The sequence below is a fragment of the Ostrea edulis genome, chromosome 10 (assembly GCF_947568905.1).
Source record: "Ostrea edulis chromosome 10, xbOstEdul1.1, whole genome shotgun sequence".
In the NCBI taxonomy this organism is placed as follows: domain Eukaryota; kingdom Metazoa; phylum Mollusca; class Bivalvia; order Ostreida; family Ostreidae; genus Ostrea; species Ostrea edulis.
In genome coordinates, this window is record NC_079173.1 from 41,025,413 (window position 1) to 41,040,736 (window position 15,324).

At 32.4% G+C, this 15,324-nt stretch overlaps 1 protein-coding gene and 1 long non-coding RNA gene across 3 annotated transcripts in view; both read left to right on the forward strand.

Moving 5' to 3' along the window:
• Positions 1-15,324, forward strand: part of LOC125665416 (leucine-rich repeat-containing protein 15-like) — a 996,853-nt gene that overhangs the window by 125,586 nt on the left and 855,943 nt on the right. The gene's annotated exons all lie outside the window — the stretch shown is intronic.
• Positions 10,519-15,324, forward strand: part of LOC125666099 (uncharacterized) — a 38,643-nt gene continuing 33,837 nt past the window's right edge. For both annotated transcript variants that reach the window (XR_008799044.1, XR_008799043.1), the window contains exon 1: positions 10,519-10,578. This is a non-coding gene — a long non-coding RNA (uncharacterized LOC125666099). The remainder of the gene's footprint in view (positions 10,579-15,324) is intronic.

The following is a 15,324-nucleotide window of genomic DNA, read 5'->3' on the forward strand; positions in this document are numbered from 1 at the left end:
ATCTTTATAGTTCCCCCAAAACAATGCAGGCTTCAAAATATTCATTTTTGCTGCCCATAACGCGTAGTATCTCTGGTACGGCTGACGACAGTCCCCTCCGTTGAAGGATTTCACTGTTATGACGGTTGAAGACACGGTCCTATTTCTGTTGTTGCCATCTGGACAAACATTCTGTGTTCTGTACTACATATTAATGTTATCAGTAGCTGTACTTACCGTATTGACTATTGTGAACATTCGTAATTCAATGTCACTATAATCATTTCCTATTTTTAAGCATTTTCTATTTTTTTTTTTACATCACCCTGTCAATAAACATGGTATATATCGCATTTGCATAAACTAATGAGGTACTCGTTGTTACTTACCTCATCAATAATTAAAGTGTAAGTGTTGTCTTATACATCACTGATACAAAAATGCAATATATGGCATCTCGATAAGCCACAGTGTGCAATAAGTTATTTTAGATGAAGAGGTCGATATGTCGAACTGTGATCAATGAACAAGTGAACATAATCAATTAGCCTTGGAGTCAAAATATGCGGATTTACATTTAGCAACGTAGATAAAACAATATTCTTATCAGCATTGGGTAAGCCTGAAAAAAAAAACGAATAAAGAACTGACCCTACGTATCTTGATACGCATTTAAATTATCTATCTACCATATGGGTGCAGGCGAATTGCATCTTGTTAACATGCCTGCTAATTCTGATAATAGTTGATAGGTCACCTTTCCTATAACCACAATATACATCGATGAAAATATCACCAAAATCGTCTAATGTTAAGTAAACACTTCTTTTATACGTTGAGCTACATATAGGTCAGTAGTTCCCTTTTTGGCTTTGGGTCACGTGTTTTTGCAATTTGCATACAAAGTATCACAAATCGTACATGTATTTTGATTTGGAAGCTTGTTTTGAGTCAGTGTGAAACTACTTACCAAATTGATCCAAAACATGGGCATGATAATCAGATGATATTGAAATATTGCTGCATGTACATTACTAAATGAAGCTGACAGTGGGAAACCTGGAATTATCCCATTTTCCAAAAAAAGTTTATGTTTTCGTATACACTGATCATCTCCATTCTGCAACGAAATGAACTTAGATGTTAAAGGAGGGGGGGGGGTGATGTGGTTGTCTTATTTTAGGTTGAATGAATCATTTCGAATCGACACATGATTATATCGCTATTAGAAAAGAAATTAATAGTAATTGCTTGATCTAATTCTTGTGTTTAAAACCGTATTCAGTGTTGGTACCATTTTCCCGCACAACGAATCAGTTTCCAGAATAATGTGTTTCAACATTTACCGTTGACCAATTCAGACTATTCAGATTTTGTTTACGATTCTGAGTTAAATACCAACGTTATGAAGCGGTGCCCTGTGAGGGTATCTAAATATTTACAACATGTATGTATACTAAATGAATCATGTTAATGAGAGTAATTATAGGAAAATTGAACACATTTGAAAACCTTATTGATAGTTGAACCTTACCATGGGAATAATACAAAATCTATTTCTGATCATGATATTCTTATTAATGCAAGGTGAAGGTAACGAACAGTGATCAATCTCATAACTCCTATCAGCAATACAAAATAGATAGTTGGGCAAACACGGACCCCTGGACACATCAGAGGTGGGATCATGTACCCAGGAGGAGTAGGTACCCCCTGTTGATGATTCTTTGAATAACAATCGTCGATCCTCCTATATATCATAATAGTATGTGTGTGCTTGTGTTTGTGTTAATGATAGTATATCTGATATCACGGTAAATCATGGTGTGTGATTCGTTATTCAAAATAAAAAAGTGAAGATTCCTAACGGTGATCAATTGACAAGTGAATATACTGAACAAAGATCAATTTTATCATTTCCATAAAACATAAAGTGTATAGAAGGTAAACACGGACCTCTGTAACTATCAATGATATGATCCAAACGCTCTTAATGCTACCACTTGAAATAAAGGTTACTGAAGATATGTAAAACACTCATTAGATTTCATATTTAGAAAAGCAAATGAAATTCACTTCTTGGCGAAGATGAACGAAGCTATACACCAATAATATTTTCAATGAAAAGGCGAAGATAACGAACAGTGGTTAATCTCAGAACTCCTATGCCTCGTCTATTTCTTCCTTATTTTGGTGATGAAATTGTAAGTACCAAATTTGAATCATAGACTACTATAGTCATCATTCAAAGCGTGTTGATCAACTAGAACTTGGAGACATACATTTTGCCCAAATGCCTATTTATTCTGAGAATAGTTGATAGATCACATTTCCTAAAAGTACAAAAGGCACTGATGAAAATACTATCAAAATAGAAGTTTGGAACAGATGGATCCAAATATCTATCTCTCTCGAAAAAAAAAAATACATACTTCTGTAATTCTATATTACATGTATATATTATGAAGATATATCATTAACTATTTACAGAATGTTGAAAAATAATAAAAAATATAAGACAATTATGTTATAACGAACATTACAAAACTATGTTTTTTTTTATAAATGATAAATTCAATTATGATAGGTAAAGATAACGAACAGTGATTAATCTTAAAACTTTCATGAGGAATAGAAAATGAATAGTTGCGGAAATACGGACCACTCGATACACCAGAAGTGAGGTCCGTTTTTCTAGGAGGAGTAATTATTCCCTGTCGACCGACTACACCCTCTTTGAAAACCCATTTATCGATCAGGTTTAAAATAACAAAAGTTAAAATCAGTGTGCCGAGAACGACCTAACAATTGGTATGGAGCACGTTAGAGAGCATGTGATCGATTGAAAGGTTGTATTGGAAATGAGATAATTATAACGACCATATAAGTTGCGAAATGCTAACAATAAACATGAAATTATGTATTGACACTCTTTCAGTGGAGAAATGAAAGGCATATTTTCTTTAGACAAATGTCATTCTCTTATGAGAATTGATTTTTGTCACATTTACTTGAAAGTCAGTCAACAATTGGTAGAGACTCTTTCATTTAGCGCATTCTTTGGTAAAAATTAATCAGAATTGGATACTATGGTAATAAATAGATATCAGTTGATTATACACGCATGTATTACACTTATGATAGTTCATTTGTTGTCAAACAAGACTCAGTTGTGTACATACAAAATTGGATTTTGAGTACAAAGCCCCATTTGACGTCTACAGTCTGCACACATTCAATTTTGACTCATAAAATTGGTTTTTCATGTTTAGGTAGGAAATTGGATAACAAAAGTATATTTTGTATTACATAATAAGTTGATGTTTACATACCCAATTGACACAATTAAATTATGTTAAGACAAAAATCATGGGGGGGGGGGGGGGGGGGAAGAAAGATAATTTCATATAACAAAATTTTATTTTGTCATTAGAGAATATGTTTGCATAAAATGAGTATATATAACATATTTTGGTATCACATAAATTTATTCTTTGCTGACAGAATTCGGTTTACAAAATGACCAAGACCCAATTGATGTCCCGTATGTATATCCATGTATAGTGTGAATACCACGTTTTCGTATATTGAATGAGTTTACAGAATAGTTTGTTTAAGCATTGTAACGTTCATCAAACACAGTTGATAATGATGTTTTTACGATTCAGAGGTATGTGTTTCAGTGGAATGACAGGGTCATAAAACAGAATCTTTGATGCATTGACGAAGATAGATACATTTTAAGTATATCTATATAAGTTATCTGTATTACAAATGAATCATGTTAATGTAAATGAGAGTGCTTATGAAAAAAAATATTAATGGTACAAATTCTGATTCAGATCCTCCTACACGTATGAATCGATATCCATTTCATGAATCTTTATAGTGCATGTATTGTCGTTATGTCAGTGATAGTATATCGGATATCTAGACTATACGTGTTTCTATAGAGACATCAATCATTCGTATAACATATACATCATGACAATGAGAGTGATTGCAAGAAAAGAATATATTAGAAAACGCATGACAATGATACAAAATCATCTCTATTCTGTAAGAAAAAGATCCGAATGTGGAACAAATGTGGAAAGGTAGATGGTGATATTATTTCAAGTTGACTGGATAATTTATAATCAACATATGAACGAAAATTAGTATGGCTAAAAATAGATATTCATATTAAATCAGTTACCAAAATAAAGCATTTCATCATTGAAGCGTTGATCAATCAAGGCTAACATGATTTTTTTTACGATTCTCAATAACAATAAAATATCAACATCACCAATTGGAATTTGTGATGCATCGACAAATCTACACACATTCTAAGTATATCGATAACGATACCGAATATTTGTATGACAAGTACATATTTTCAATGATAGAAAGTAATCAAAACTTGTTTGGATTTGATATTGTTCTCGATTTGTTTACGTCATCATGTCAATGATTCAAAATGTCTTTCAGATCCTCATACATCACAACATCAATCACTTGAAATTCAATCATTGACCATCTCATGAATAAGTATAGTACATGTACTATCCTATGCGTTATTGATACCGGTCTACGTTATGATGTGTGACACTTTAGTTTAGATGAGACATTAATTCTCCATTCGAAAACCGTACTTATACTATAACTACTCTTTCAACAGATGAAATTCTTCAAAACCATACTTTTGTTGTAGACACATTTAGTATTCCAGTCAATGGGGTAGATTATACGAATTGCCATATGTATACTGGATTCCTAAACTTGAACGATAACCTTACAAACACATATGTATTGCTGGAGCCAGTAAATGTTCTATCAAGCGCATTTCTTTGATCCTCACGAAAACATGGTAGCTTTGAAGGAGATACTTTAAGAATACTCCTTGTAGGATTTATGAGGCTGATTGTTGCCTTTCATACATTGCGACAACATATGCCAGAAAATAATTCGTTGATTCTTAAACAACTTTTAAAACTTTTAGGAAATTCTAAATCACTAAACGTTTCCCAGATCAACAACATCGAAACGTATATATTTGAATACGTTATACAACCATTCCTCACGATAAATGAAAGACTAGACATTTTTCCATCATAAACAGTTCCTTCTTCAATATAAAAGAAAAAGGAAATATTCGTATCTAGTGTTCAGTCCTCCAAAAATTATTTCGCTAAACACCATTTTGATTACATACACAATAACTTTAAAGTTAAAATTTAAACAAAAATGTTCGAGTTCCTCTATGGCAACGTATTGATGATCATATCTCTCGATAACCTGTTAGAATTCCCATGGGCATGGATTGTACCCCTTTGTTAGAGTTCCTCTATATATTTCAACACATTATACAACCATTCTTCCTGAATGGTAATTCAGACTTTGCGCGTCAGTCAGCCATTCCGGGTTAACATAACGCTTCGTTGAAATAAAAGAAGACTAAATTAATTCCTCTTCACTTTACTCAATTTTTTTGAAATTTGCACAGGACTGGACTTTTCGTAGTTCAAATTCATAAAAGTGTATAGGTAAATTACGAATTGACCACCACACATTAGAAAATAATTTTATTTTTGGATTAAAGGTAAATCAACTTTTACCAACGATTTTGAATTGAAATCAGCAGACTATGTAAAAATGTATTTTTTATTTTGAAACAGAAATAGAGAAATAAGTATAATGACACTGTTCATGAAAAGCAACTTGTACAGTGTTTTGTTTTGAATTGATCACTTTGGGGATTTGAAGGAAAATGTTGAATTATAAGATTTATTTAAGTAGTATTTGTTCTAGACTAGTATGACTTTGGTATGTTTAAGTGAAAGTGTAGGGGAATTAAAGTGGAAATAATCGCTTACGTGTTAATATTTAACTGGTTTTTGTCGTCTTCAAATTTTAAAATAGGCATGAAATGATCGAAACACTAGGAGTTGCAAACACAACAGTGTGCATTTACTAGTCTACGCGGGAAATGACAAGGATCCCACCCTATATGTCTCTGTCTCGGGTGACATTGGCTTCCTTGATACTCATCTCTAAATTTTGACAGGTGTCTTTAAAGTCTGTTCATGTATTTGTACCGAATGAGTACAATCACGTGTGCAATCAATCATCATGATAAGTCACCCTGTCCGTTGAAACTATGCGGATATTACCTTATCGAATTCAAACAGAACACAAATCATTTTTATGATAACAATAATTGTTATTAACGATGATCAGATTCTGATTATCAATCTTTATTTGTAGTTAAATTGTATTAAACAGTATTGATCTATTTTAAAAGTATCTAAATACAGTATGCAAGTGATAAAAAAAAAATCAAACGGTTGTGTACACTTTATTCATTGTAATGTACATTTATATAATTACCAATCATTGATTTAAAGTTTACTAGAAATACATGTAATGTATGTGCAAACTGAATTTCACTTTCAAAAACACATCTTCACTAAGTAATCGATAAAAATCATAACACGTTTACTGAAGGGTGACAATGTTATTGAAGTCGGATTCGATGTGACCTAACGCGATTTTTGTTTTTAAATTAAAGATGCCGATTTTTATTTATGATATTAGATGCTTGTAAATATCCCCATGTGGAATCCAAGACGCATACTACTGCATGTATTAGTATACGTTCATCCACGTTACTGATATTTTCAAATATTCATCATTTCAATGAAATAAAGATTTATTTTGGCAAACAATTCCCCTGTTTCCTCAATGTCTATCACGTAGAGCCTGACGACATGTGTTTTATCAAAATGAGTACTAATTCTCAGATTAGGTGATAGGGAATTTTCCCTAAAGAACAAACTTCATTGAAGACAATACTTTCTAAATAGCAAGTACAGTTACATGTGAATTAAAAACTACTACAAACAAATTTATAAAAACAGTGTGCATATCACGTAGAGACTAGAAATATCCATTTTGTCAAAATCACCATTTATTCTTAGACTAGGTAGTATACCATCTTTCCTAAAAGCACAAAATACAGTGAAGGAAATAGTACAAAAATGATATATAATTGAGTACATAAAATACTCCCATACTTTGATATAAAATGCGTAAATATAGGATCGGTAGTGCCATTTCAATGTTGAGTCACATTTAAAAGCAAATTTGCATATGAGGTACTGTCACCTATACATCCCTCTCGTTTGAAATTATACTTTGAAAACGTGTTTTGATTCAGAACCACATATCTGCAAACCAAATTGAGCATGCGGTGTAACATCGGATCAGGTGAATACGATGCCCAGGTTTTAATGGAATATTGCTAAATATATGGTGATGTTGAACAATCTGAAATGATAATTTATCATGGGGGTCACATGGTAGTTTGTCATCATCATATCTGTATAGTACAGGCAATGAAACATATAAATATGAAACAAAAGGTGAAGAACTTGAGCTTTAATTGGAGATAACTGGAACACGGTATATCTAATCCACATATCAATGAAAATTATTATTGTTGGATAATAGATAAATCACTATTGATGTATCTAAATGTCCTGTTTAAAGTCATATTTGTTCAAACACTTTGCTCTCGTGTATTGAATTAATTTAGAAAATGATATATTATCATTATAGCGATAATCCATTCAGGTTAATCAGGATATTTTTACGATTCAAAGACCTCGCAAACAATAAGATAACAGCGGTACAGAATGACGCATTTGATATGTTGGCGAATTTAGAGCTCCTATATTTCTGGATATAGGTACCAGTTATTTGCAATACAACTAAATAATTTGTATATACTGAGAGTAAGCAAGATTATGAAAATTTGACATTTTAAATGACATGAAAAAAAAAACAACAAATATTTCCTGGTATTCAAATGCATGTTTCTCCTTTTCAAAGTGATGCAATGACTATAATTATATATACTTTCATGAATTGTGTTTACATAAATAGTGTACTGCAGTTCATTAAGACCATGTGTCATTGTTCTGAAATAAAAGTGCAAAGTATATTTCACATACACGATACATACATTTTAAATAACACCTGTATTTCAACCACATACTCTGCATATATTAAAAACAATGTTTTGATACTTGTATTTGTGAGAACGTGTATTATCTAATTCAATGTGTATGCTTGTATCATTATATCAATATGTTTAACTTATGCTGTTCATTCGTTCAATATATACATTTTTCAGTCATACTTTATATGTATTGTTCACCCAAATTCACTGCAGGTATTATGTTCAATTGCACATGTGATTACTATACATTTACTAAAAAACCCTCCATTAGAAGAAATACCCTCATATAACCTTAACATATCTATTTACACAGATATGTGTATGTTTTATGTATAAACAGTATTCGCTGTCATCATTGAATTAACAATAAAAGGTGGCACACAATTTTCTATATTTGTTTTATTTGGGGATACTTTGTTTTTTAATGTGTTACTGAAAGTATACTTTAAAGGCTAATTAACTTCAACATTTTAATCGCCATGTTTATGATAGCACCTATAACATCACCTGAATGCGTGTATATGTATCTTAACTGATTCACTGCATATTCTGCAAATGGTGGATTTTTAATCAAAACAGGCTTGAAATATACCAGTTGTTGTCACAGGAGTTTCAACGTTCTCATTTAAAAGTCAGCATTTCGCAAATTATAGCATCCTTATAATGATTATGTTTGAAAATACAGACTGTAAAAGGGTGGGTGTCTTGGAAAGTATATCATGCCAATTGTTTGCTTATTTTTCTTCTCAATAGAATAATGTTACATCATGCTTGTCGTTTCAACGTCATTGCACCCATGAGGAAGTAGTGGAAACGTCTTGTCGTCACAGTCTTTTAAAGTTCTAAAAATCACAACCTGTCATTAGATACATACAATGGTAGAACGTTTTCACAAACTAAGCTTGAAATATCTGGAAATCATGAGACGAAATGTTTTATGAAACCTGAAATATGGGTAGAAGATTTCTATTTACCTGTCAATATCCATCAGTGAATACACAAGATTAATTTCTGTATGTGCCCATTTAGTCCGGCGATACCTGGTGTTACAGTTTCTAGCTATGTATTCTATGATACAGAAAACTTACATCAATATAAATTACAAAATCAATTGCTGATAGACTCACCTTTGAGAAAAGTAGGGAGTGGATTCTGATGCTGCTGGATCCAGTAACTGTCTACTAAGTCCCTATTTTAGCTCCCTTGAGAAATAGTGACTGCTGTGAAGGAGACACTTCAAATGTATTATACCATGAACTATTCCAGAAGTAGCGTAAATCAAATGTGGTTTTTAAAATATTCTGAAGAACTTTTAGTAAATTTGAAATCATCAAACTGTTCCCAATTGAACAGAATGAAAATGTACGACTATTCAACACCCTACGTGCATATTACTCACGGTAAAACAGACTAGTCATTTTGAAAGTATAAACAGCTGTTTATTTAATAAAAATGGACGGCGGAAACGTTCATATCTTTTGAAAAGTCATCCGAAAAGGCACTGTGTGAGACATCATTCTGATTCTTTGTAGAAATACTCTGAAGTTGTTACTTTAAAAAAAACTCCTGGAATTTAGTGTTGGCAATGTCATGATGGTATTTTGCGATCAAGTCTTCCAATAATCTGTTGGAATTCCCATTGGCACAAACTGCATTTATTCATTAGTCGATCTGTTTACGAGGCTGAGTTTATTAAAAAAACCTCCATACTAATAGAAAATATTTCTCTGTAGTGTCCTTCACTCAGCATTCATATAGATGATCAACGTTTTATATATAAACAATGTTCATGCTCATGTATGTGCTGATTTGATATATCCCAGTGAACTTGAAATAAAGGTGGAACGGACTATCTCATTTTTTTTTCACATTTGGTTATTTTCTTGAAAATAAATGTTAGCGACAAACTCACAATAGGACTTTGTGACAAATGGTGTGATTTCAGATTTTCTATCCTCAACTTACCATATTCATACAGTAACATTCCATTACCACTCGCATATGATGCACATATGCCTCAAGTGATTCGGTCTGCAATATCTTGTTCTGCGCATGATCATTTATTTTTAAATCGAGATAACTTACTGGCAAACAAATTGATGTCAGAGGGGTTTTAACAGTCATCTTTGATGTTGCCATTGCGTATTTTGTTTCATAATGATGTTAATTGACATGTTGAATTTAAATTCTTCTTTAATTTCAGTATATACTTCAATGATTATGCAACAACAACAAAAATTAAGTACTGAATATCACAGCTATTTTCTCATATGATTTTCTTTTAAATCTCAAAATTGCTGAATATTTGATTAAGAGGTTTATATAGTATCTGTAATGTACATATCGACTTGATGATTAGTGCTGATAGTAAATCAATCACCTTTAATGTACCCGAACGTGGTTTTTAAAGTCGCATTTTGTGCAAACAATATTGTCTTGCATATTGAATTAACTTGCAAACTAACAGTTCCATTGTAAAGTTAATCAAATGAGGTTAATCAGGATTTTTTTTTACCATTCAGGTACTTGAGCAACAATAAACTAACAAAGTTACAGACTGGAATATTTGATCAACTGGGGAATTTACAGACACTGTGAGTACCTCTATATGAATTCACTTACTTGCACTGTAGCTGAATAACAGGTACAGTAAGTATTGTTTTCTGAAACTGAACGATTTTTAATGCCCCTTCAAGGTAAACAGGGACATAGGTTTCATGTGCTACGATATTACATATTTCATATCCATTCAACCAACCATTGTTTATCTCATCATGAAATGAAAAGGTAAAGATACAGAAGAATGATTGTAATACTCATGTTAAGATTTAGAGAAATGCAGATTAGGATATAATATGACCTCTGGACAAATAAAAGGTGGGACCACATGCCCGGGGGGGATATTTAAATTTTGCTGGAAAATATGTCTTACAGAGGGTTAAACAGGCCGAGAGAGGACGCTTACTCCTCCTCGGCACCTGAACCCCTCCCCATCTGGTGTGTAAAAGGGTTCATGTCTGCCCAACCCTTTATTTTGTATTACTCATAGGATTTATGAGATTGATTATTATTCGTTATCTTCACTGTTCATCGATATATGACTGGAAATGATTAACGTTGAATAAAGATTAAATTATGTATTTGAATGTGAAAGGTGAATATAACGAACAGTGGTCAATCTCCTAACTCCAACAAGCAATACAAAATATATAGTTGGGCAAACACGGACCCCTGGACATACCAGAGGTGGGATCAGGGGCCTAGGAGGAGTAAGCATTTCCTGTCGATCGGCCACACCTACCGTGAGCCCTATATCCTGATCTGGTAAGCGGAGTCAAATTTAAAGCCACGTTTTGTATAAGCACCATCCTCTCGCGTGTTGAATCAGTTAACACTTCAGTACATCTTATTATTGTAGCGATTATCAGTTCCGGTTAATTTGAAAATCCCCATAACTCAGAGACACAAGGTATATATACCCTAACATGACAACGCTGCAAAATGAAATATTTGATACGTTGACCAATTCACAAAGCCTATAGATACTGATATGAATATCAATTTCTTACAATACAGCTGATTAATTTGTACATATTGGTAGTAATCAAGAATATGTAAAATTAGAACATTATTTTCTGTTTCATACGACAGTGTAAATAACATGAAATATATACAATACCCCGGTACTTAGATACATTATTCCCTTAAAATTATGAAATGACAGCATTTTTACATCATCTTGTAAGTAATGCTATTAGAAATGACGTATTGCAGGTTATCACTTAAATATTTTAAATCATGAAAAGTCATTCCTCTTGAATATATATGCAACATGCATTTCATATACTTAAGACATATTTTGCAAATCAAAGCTGCATTTCAACCGCTTACTATACACACTGTAAAAATGATACGATGAATATTCTTTTGAGAACATACGTTACATATTTGCGTTTAAATGTCATACGCTTTTTAGGGATTTAAAGTGCGTAATTCATATAATGTGTACATTAGAATATCAGTCCGAAAGCTGTATCGCACATGCATTGCATAATCAATGTATATAGGTATCATGGCGGATGTGACCGAACAACAGGTGGTATATATCCCTCCTAGATACCAGATTACATCTATAATATTTCCAGGTAGCCCGATTCTAAATTAAGCATTTTGATTTTATTTCTGGTACCGTCATCTTCTTTGTTTCATGTTATCCTTCAATAACATAGTGAGAGTCTTAAAACGAAAAAAATAAAATAAATGACATAGTGAGAGTCTTCAAACGAACAAGATAAAGAATGAAATCATTGATCAATCACATACTCCTGTAAACAATTCAAAAGCGAGGAGAGGGCAAACAATTTCCCTGTAAACTCTAACGGTTTGAGAGTCTTCTTAGAGGGTTTAAATATCACCTTTTGACTAGCAACTTTTGTCTTTATGTGAAGTAATTTTCTCCGATATATTCATGAAATAAATGAAGTTAACGAACATCCAAATGTTGAATAAGGTGCCTAAAAGAAATAAGCATCCCCTGTTAAAAGGTCACGTCGATAGAATCCCACTATGGTGATCCGATGAATTGAGTAACCCTAGTTAACTCAGTATATAAAGAGCGGCTTCATAATTGGTATGATACAGGTCACAAAAAATATTCACCTAATAATATAACATTTTAATATCATCAGTAACCCTAAACTCATAAATTATGCGAATACTATAAATCATCCATGGAATGTAACTCCATCTTGCTGTGTTCCATGTAAAGACGATTGGATTGAAATGGGAATTATGGTGTTTCTGATGGTCCGTGTTTTTCCCACTCTCAGTTATTCATTCGTTACACCATTGATGAAATTCATCTCTGCTCGTTATTTCTGTGTTTTCATTGATCACAGTTCCCTTTCTTCATATTTCCGTGCCATATTGATCACCATTATCCCTAACATTCTTAAGTGTATTTATCACTAGATATGTAGGAATAAATTTACATCAAAATATGAAGATCTTTATATCTTCGAAATATATGATACTATCCGTATGTAGATTAGAATCTCATACCGCCAATGGATAGTGAGTTGTAAAATGTGTACCAATGAAAGGTAAAGATTGCCAACAGTGATCAAAATCATAACTCCAAGATGGGATAAAAAATAAAGAGTTGCATATCAGATATTTTATTCGCCTGAAGAAAGGATTCCGCCTGATCTCTCATAATACCAATTGTATCAAGGCATCTAGAAGAGATGATTTAGAAAGCATTTGAATTAAATATTATCTTTATAGCGATTGAAAGAGTATTTATCTGAACATTTTCTTGATTGAACAAGAAACATGATCTGTAGATCAACTTCGACATTATACCTAATACGGTATCAAGGCTCAATAACAAGTGTTAGAAAGTTTTCAAAAACTTAGCTTGAATTGTGAAAAGATCATACCACGAAATGATTTCTGAAACTTGCAATCTGTGTACAAGATTTTTTTTTTCTACCTGCTAATATTCATCAGCGAATACACAAGATTAATTTCTTTATGTGACCATTAAGTCCGGTTATACATGGTGTTACAGTTTCTGGCTATGTCTTTTATGATACAGAAAACTGACATCAATATAAATGGCAAAATCAATTGTTGATAGTACTCACCTTTGAAAAAAGTAGAAAATAGGTCCCCATGCTGCTGGAGCACGTAAATGTTATACCAATTACCTAGATTTCCTTCTTCAAGAAATTTTGACCGCTGTGAAGGACACACTTCAAATGTATTATACCATGAACTATTCCAGAAGTAGCGTACATCAAACGTGGGTTTTAAAATATTCTGAGGAACTTTTAGTAAATTTAAAATCATCGAACTGTTCCAAAAATCAAGAGAATGAAAATATATGACTTTTCAACACCCTACATGCACATTACTCACGATAAAAAAGACTCGCCATTTTGAAAGTATAGAATGTGGTTTATTCAATAAAAATGGAAGACGGAAATGTTCATATCTTTTTTTAAAAGTCATACAGAAATAATTCTGATTCTTGGTAGAACTACTCTGAAGTTGTTACTAAAAACCTGCTTGAGTTTTGCCTCGGCAGCGTCATCTTGCACTTATATATTAGTTGATCTGTTCACGAGGCTGACTTTATTCAAAAACGTAAATACTAATAGAGAATATTTCTTTGTAGTGGCCTTCGCTCAACATTTATATCTATGAACAACGTTTTACCTATAAACAATGGTCATTCTCATGCATGTGCTGATTGATATATCTCAGTGAACTTTAGATAAAAGATACAACATATTGTCTCATCTTTTTGTCATATTTGGTTATTTTCTTGAACATAGATGTTAGCGACAAACTGACAGTGCAACTTTGGGAAAATGGTATAATTTCAGATTCTGCTTTCTCAACTTACCATATTTATGCAGTAACACACGATATCACTCACATGTGATGCATATATGCCTCAATCGATTCGGTCGGCAAGATATGATCATTTATTTTTAAATCGAGTCAAACTACCGGCAAACAAATACTAATAATATTTTTTACGATTCTGAGTTAAATACAAACGTTATCAAGTGCAGTTCTGTGATGCTATCTACATGTTTACAACACATGTGTATACTAAATGAATCATGTTAATAAAAGTAATTATGGAAAAAGTGAACACATTTGAAAACGTTATTAATAGTTGTATCTTACCATGGAAATAATACAAAATATATTTCTGATCATGATATTCTTGTTAATGCAAGGTGAAGATAACGAACATTGATCAATCTCATAACTCCTATAAGCAATACAGAATATATAGTTGGACAAACACGGACCTCTGGACACACCAAAGGTGGGATCATGTGCCCAGGATGAATAAGCATCCCCTGTTGATGATTCCTTTGAATTGCAACTGTCGATCATCCTATATATCATAATAGTGTATGTGTGCTTTCATTTGTGTCAATGATAGTATATCTGATATCACGGTAAATCATGCTGTGTGATTTATTATTCAAAATAAAAAAGTGAAGATTCCTAACAGTGATCAATGGACAAGTGAGGATAATGAACAAATATCAATTTTATTTCCATGAAACATAAAGTTTATAGAGGATAAACACGGGACTTTGGAACTATCATATATATGATCCAAACGTTCCTAATATTACCACTTGAAATAAAGGTTACTGAAAATAGGAGAAACACTCATTAAATTTCATATTTAGAAAGACAAATCAAATTCACTTCTTGGCGAAGATCAGCAAAGCTGTAAAACAACAATGTTATGAATGAAAAGGCAAAGATAACGAACAGTGGTCAATCTCATAACTCTTATACCTCGT